We start from the raw sequence: 7480 nt of genomic DNA, 5'->3' as shown, positions 1-7480 counted from the left end.
TTATCTGGCTAAGAATAACTAATCAATACCCAAATAGATGACTCGGCCAGTCTTTGTTCAGTTACTAATTTCCAACTCCACGGTCAGATGCAACCTTAAGCTTATCCAAAGAAGAAGATAAAACACAATGTACATTATATTATTCCATACAGAAGTATGATGGAAGAGTTGAACAATACTTTTTTGTATTACGAAGGCCTTAATCAGTCACTAACATTTCCTGATACTTTATACTTTTTAGGAAATAAGCTATTAGTGAAAAATACCCACTTACAGGTACAATAATTCAGCTAGCTATTGTTTACAGCATTCCAGATTTCATCACGTCATTCAATATGTCCTTGAGCCCAAGAAGTGTAGAGAAAAATCGTGACGGTTAACCCGGCCCTTAATAGTTTTCTAGATTGTACTATTGTACCTAATCATAGAAACCTAGACCTTAATTGTTTTCTAGACTGCACATCTGGCCCTAATCAAACAATTTAGATAGTGCTTACGTAGATTACACTAGGATAACACACCACATATTTATAATATAGTCAAGCAGGTGTACAAGGACACATCCATGCGTCCACCAGACCAAACCTCCGTATTTCATATTCTCAGGACATACGTTCAAAGCATAATTAAGAAGATGTTGAGCACCTCACTACAACTGCCCCTTTGCTACTATCTAACATTCTAAATTGAGGTGCAATCTTACGGATTAATAAAACGGGAGGTTAATGTATGTGAATTCATATTTCTTTATATATATTATAATTTGCTAGGACTGAGTAATTTACACTAGGTCCTTAACAAGGGAACTGTTTAGTAAACTTTCTACCTGGCTAACAATTACTAATTATGACTCCAAATAGATGACTCGGTGGGTCTTTCTCCAGTTCCAAAAATGCCAACTCAATGGTCATATGCATGTAGTCAAAGAAGTGCAAAGAAAAATTGGCATGCCTAACCCAGACTGTCGTAGTCTTCTAAACTACTATAATATTGGTCCTGATCAAACAATTTAGATAGTACGTAGACTGTACTCACTGAGCACATCACACATTTATAATATATTCAAGTAGTGTACAAATAAATAGTGGCGCTTTCACTAGATTGAACCTGTGTATTTTCTAGATTACGCTATGTACTCGCAAACGACAATTTTCATATTCTCACAACAGCCGATCACAGGATAGTTAGCAATAACTTGTCCAGCTCACTACATCTGCCCCTTGGCATATGAAAGTTCTTGTGACCCTCGAAACAACTGCCCTTTGCCATCTCGCAATATTAATTAAGGGGGCAATCATGGATTAATCAGAGGGGAGGTTTGCGTATGTGAATTGATATTTCTGTATATATGCTGACTTGCTGGGAATGAGTAATTTGCAGTAGGACCTAAACAAGGGAATCGTAAGAATGACTAATTTCCACTAAATACTAAATAAAGAATTTAGATTTGATTGAGAAAATAATAGCTTGGTAGTAGACAGAAATTTTCTAGCTCGACGATGTGAGCTCGAGTCTAGCAGATTAACTTCATCTAATTAGTGGTACATTTGTAAGGGGTTTACACGAATACATGCTTACTCAGGGTTGTCATATTGAACCGAAAACTTCATTCAAGTTGTAGTACATTAGTAGTGGTCATATAGCCTTGTACCAATATTATTTCTATATTTTTTTATCTGTAAATCTTTTAAAATCTAATGCAGGACAAAAAACGGGCCTGCGGCGACTATAGCCTATTGTAGTGACCTTTCCCCTTACCTCTCTCCCTCGTTAATGCCGATGGTGGCCTCCTGGCAATGTATGACAGTGAAGTCACAACGGTTGTTGGATTTCTTCTCAATTCTAATGGTCACACACGAGATGTGGTGGGACAAACTTTGAAGACATGTTAAGTGGTGGCTGACACTGGTAGAAAATGGGCCTTTAGTCCCGGTTCGCAAAGGCCTTTAGTCCCGGCTGTGCAACCGGGACTAAATATGCGCGACTAAAGGCCCCCCCTTTAGTCGCGCCTCTTACGAACCGCGACTAAAGGCCCGTCCACGTGGGCGCCAGGGGGCCGTCGGGGCGGAGGACCTTTAGTCCCGGTTCTCGTGACTAACCGGGACTAAAGGCCTCCTCCGCAGGTTTAGGGTTTTAGCCCCCCTAAACCTGGTTTTTTTGCGAATTTTTTTATTTTTTTTTAATTTTCAAATTTCTGAATTATTTTAACCTCTAATCTCTAATCACCACCCCTCATCACTGCTCAATTTATCCTCTAATCTCTAATCACCCCTCATCATTCCAAATCATCTAACTTCCCGGACGGTCACCCATCCTCTCACTACTCCAGCCTGAGCACGCTTAACTTCCGGGTTCTATTCTCCCTCGTTTTCAAGTCTGCACTTGTTGTTTTCCTGACAATAGTAGGATGTCAATTCTATTAACCCTCAGGAATTTAGCTTGAGCATGAAGTGACACATTTCACTGTTTGAGTTTGAAACTATTGTTTTAAAAAACAATAATTATTTAGTAACACTAATATTTCTGGAATAATTAGTTTGACCATTGTTTGACCACTGTTTGACCACAGTTTGACCAGATTTGACCAAAATTTAAAAAAACTGAAATAATTATTTAGTAACACTAATATTCTAAAATAATTAGTTTGACCATTGTTTGACCACAGTTTGACCACAATTTGAAATTTTTTGAATTTTTTTGCCTCTCCAGATCTTAAAAGCCCCGTATCTTTTTTTCTGCTAGGTTTTTGAGGATTTTGAAAATGTTTAACGGGTTCCCCCAGTTAAATTCGGATGTAACTTTTCGAGTAGATGATTTTTCATATAAAAAACTTTTTCATCCGAGTTCGTATGCAAAAGTTATGCCCATTTTAAGAAATTCCAGAGAGATTTTGCAAATAAAGTCGAAATTCATATTTGTTAATTTTCCCAACAACTAGACCACATATCACATGAGAAACTTATTTTATTTTAATTTTTTGACATTTCCATCATTTTCTATTGGTTTTTCTAAAACTGAAAAGGCGGTCCGGGGGTAGGGTTTGATGGGCCCTTTAGTACCGGTTGGTCTGGCCAACCGCGACTAAAGGACTAACCTTTAGTCCCGGTTGGTCTGGCCAACCGCGACTAAAGGCCTTCGGGCCAGCCTAAGGACCAGGCCAACCGGGACTAAAGCCCCTCCCGTCCGCCAGCTGTCGACCGAGCGCGCTGGGCCCAGATAGTTGGTCGCGGGTCTCCTCCCGAACCGCGACTAAAGACCCCTTTGGTCGCGGTTCGATTATTTTGGGGACTAATGGAGGCGTATGGAAGCCTCTTTTTCTACTAGTGTGAGGGGCCTTTCAATAATCATGGATGTGGCATCTCCATGTTATGTGGTGTCAACATCAGGTCACAGTGATTCAATAAGCATGCCATTGATGTCAGACTAGTGCGGTTATCGTCCTACCTACGAGGGAGTGGTCCGTAGGGGTTTGCCTTCCTTATGAATCGTATTGAGTCACCTTTTGCCAACATGTACTCGTTCAACAGTGCTCTAGGCACACATTAGATGTCTAATTTCGTAGTGAGGGTTATCGCTTGACTTTTCTGCAAAATTTAACTGAGGCTTTATGGTTTTCCACCTCAGCTTTCCTGCTACGGGATGGATTTATCATGTTAACCCGCACACGAGGCACTTAGGAATTCCCCCTGCTTTGTCGTGCAGTATAGTGCCATGGGCTCGATGGAGGCCTGTAGTTTCCGCTTGGTGGTGGAGTGTAGGGCTGGGAGCACCGTGTGCATGTGGCCGGAGCTCGATTGCATCGGGCCCAAATTAATATCTACAGCCTGCCAAATTAATTTAGTCATTTGATCCATTTACGAACCAATTTTCTTACCGGTGGTTCTCATAAGTTTGTATATGAGGAAGTTAGTTACCACACGTTTGAGTCATGTCTTACGATAAAGTATCGAGTAAATATTTTCTTCCTGGCTATAGGACTAATTATGACTCAAAATAGATGGCTCCATGGGTCTTAGTTACCACATGATCGAGGCCTATGCTACAATACGTGGTCGAGTAGAAAAAAAATATATTCCTGTCTAATAATCCCTTCGTCCCAAAATTCTTGTCTTAAATTTGTCTAGATATGGATCTATCTAGCACTAAAACGTAACTAGATACATCCGTATTTAGACAAATCTAAGACAATAATTTTGGGACGGAGGGAGTAATAACTAATTAAGACTCCAGGCATATGATTCAGTCGGTCTTTCTTAGGTTACACGCAGCTATAGCAGATTAAAGACACAAACATCATGTACATTATATTCTTCCATGTGGACGTATACGCAGCAAGTTGAACAATACCTATTTTTATGATGGAACATGGAAGAATTGAAGAATTTGTTGCCGTATTGCATAGGGCTTTCTCAATCATGCACCAACATCCCTATCTTTTTGTTGTTGTTGGGAAATAACTATAAGCTGGAGTAACGTGCATGGAGATGTTGAATGTGATTGGGATGTAATGCCGATTTACAATTATTATGTAGTCAGGAGGCGTACACAAAATAGCGATGTCGACACTAGATCGAACCAGTGTATATTTACATGTTATCCTACGTACTCGCAAAAGATAATTGTTCATATCCTCACAACATCCAGTCATGCCATAATTAGAAAGAACTTGTGCACCTCAGTGCAACTGCCCCTTGCTACCGTCTAGGGGAAATCTTTGAATAATAGAATGGGAGGTCTGCTATAACATACCACTAGAAAAGGACACATTAACATACACGCACACGCATGCAAGCGCATACATCATGGACAATTAAGAAAAGGGTATTGGATAGTTTTGTGTGTGAAAAGTCTTACTACAAATGACATGAGGTACAAATAAAGAAATCTCGAGCTAAACGAGATTGCAAAGACCATAGTACTTCTAAAGACTTGACTGCTGGGCACTAGGCAAAGACAGCTTGTATAGTTCTTTTTTTGCAGTTGACCACTTGTATAGTTTGTCAGCACATGATGATAATTAACAAATCCAGAACACGGAATTATGACTAGAAGTTACCAAGCCAGCCATTCATTAAATAAGAGGATATTTGGTATGCAAATTAATATTTGGTATACATCATGGAGAATTAAAAAGAGGATATTGGATAGTTTTTTTGTGTGTGTGAAGTCTTACTACAAATGAAATCAAGTACAAATAAAGAAATCTCTAGGTAAACTAGATTGCAAAGACCATAATACTTCTAAAGATTGGACTGCTGGGCACTAGGTAAAGAAAGCTTGTATATATTTTTTTTGCAGTTGACAGCTCGTATAGTTTGTCGGCACATGATGATAATTATCAAAACGAGAACAGAGAATTATGACCAGAAGCTACCAAGCCAGTCAGTCATTAAATAAGAGGATATTTGGTATGCAAATTGATATATTTTATTCAGCATATTATATAGGAATGATTAATTTCTATTGAATAGTAAATAAGGAAGTTGGCTTTGTTCTTTAAAGAACAAAGAAACTAACTAGCTAGCAAACATAAAAATTCCAGCTCGAGGGAAAACCCTCTGTTTTCGACTCAATCAATATTACTACAGTAGTGAAACTTCAAGTTACGCAATTGAGTGCCTATCTACCTGAGCCCTTGCTCGATACATATTTATACTATAAATGATAGTTGTGTCATGGAAATTTGGCAAGCTCCACTTGAATAATCTAAATAAAAACCCAACACAGTCCCGATTTGGCTAACAGGAGGCGACACGGGTGAAAACCAAAGCCAGTAGTTGTGACCTCCCCCCACTTTCTACTTCCTCTCACTATTGCTGGTGGTCACCGACTGGCATTGCACGTGAAGTGACCTACGCTGTTGGGATTTCTCTTGTGGCGATGCCACATGGTGTTGCGCAATCGAGCTTCGGTCGGGAGTAATCAACAATGGAGGGGGCCCGCAGGTTGTCAAGGAGGTGGTGTCGCTGCGTTATGCGGTGTTGACATCTTGTCACATGGATTTTGTCGCCATGCCATATACTTGTGTTGGCGGAATTGGAAGTCATGCTTGTGGACATTCGGCGGGCATAAGGGAAGGTGACCTCGTAGTCGTCGGGAGCAGTGGGATATAAGATAGACGATGACATGGACACGGTCCTTAGGGTTGTGCTTTGCTATGTGTTGTACCATCTATGCTTGCTTTTCCAGCTTCAGTAGTGCTCTAGACGTAGGTTAGACATATAATTTTCCCTTGCTAGGATTTTCACTCAATTTTCCTCCAATAGGAATGGAATGTATCTTCTGGCAAGTCTAGGATGCAGCAAGGCAGAAGTTGAATCGGAGAGCTCATTTGTGGTTGACTCTTTTCAGCTTATGGATGATTAGCCGGGATCTGAGGCTACAGTTGTTGCTGAATGCAAGAAACTTTCTGTTGATTTTGCAAAGAGCAATTTAAAACATTCCTTTCGAGAGGCTAACCAAGTAGCAGATGCATTAGCAAAACATTCTTTTAGCTCCAAAGCGCATGGTTCATGGAATGCTGAAATCCCCAATTTTATTTCTCATCTCCTTGTAAATAATATGGTAATTATTTGAGCAATAAAGTCTTTGTACTATAAGAAAAAAATAATGTACATTGTATTCTTCCGTGTGGACATATGAGCAGCAAGTTGAACAATACTTATTTTATGATGGAACATGGAAGAATTGAACAACTTTTTGCCGTATTGCAGAGGGCTTTCGAAATCACTAACATCCATCATATTTTGATGTTGTTGGGATATAACTATCAGCCAAAGTAACGTGCATAGAGTTGTTGAATGTGATTGAGATCGAATGCCCATTTACAGTTATTATGTAGTCAAGGAGGTGTACACAAAATAGCGATGTCTCCCTAGATCAAGCCATTGTATATTTGTTTATATTATCATGCATACTTGCAACAAGACAATTTTTATATCCTCACAGAACACAGTCATTGTATAATCAGAAAGGGCGGCGGTAGGCACCAGTGGTCAAGCCCAAGTTTCTGCCAGTCGCCGCGTGTTGCACGATGGACCCGTTCAGAACCGTACGATTCCCTCTTTTTTTATTCCCTGCACAGGTCTCGGACAATGCAAATGGAAACAAATCCCCTTCTGCCACAGGACTCTCGCATCTCCACTTCTCGGCCCCACATGCATGCAGCTCAGGCGAGGCATGACGACAACCATGATGGTTATGGCGTAGCCCTGGCGAGCACCGGCGGTCACGGGTTGTACACTGGTGCAAAATCGGCCTCTAGTCCCGGTTCGTAAGGGCCTTTAGTGCCAGTTCACCAACCGGCACTATAGGGTGGGGACTAAAGCCCCCCGCCCCTTAGTCCCGGATCGTCACGGCCCGGGACCAAAGGCCCACCACATGGCATGAGCCCGCGCCGGGGGCTAGGGGACCTTTAGTGCCGGTTGGTGACCCCAACCGGGACTAGAGGTATAGGGGTTTAGGGTTTTAGGATATATGA

Source organism: Triticum aestivum, chromosome 5D (genome assembly GCF_018294505.1).
Source record: "Triticum aestivum cultivar Chinese Spring chromosome 5D, IWGSC CS RefSeq v2.1, whole genome shotgun sequence".
Taxonomy (NCBI): Eukaryota; Viridiplantae; Streptophyta; class Magnoliopsida; order Poales; family Poaceae; genus Triticum; species Triticum aestivum.
This window is presented reverse-complemented; position numbering follows the sequence as displayed.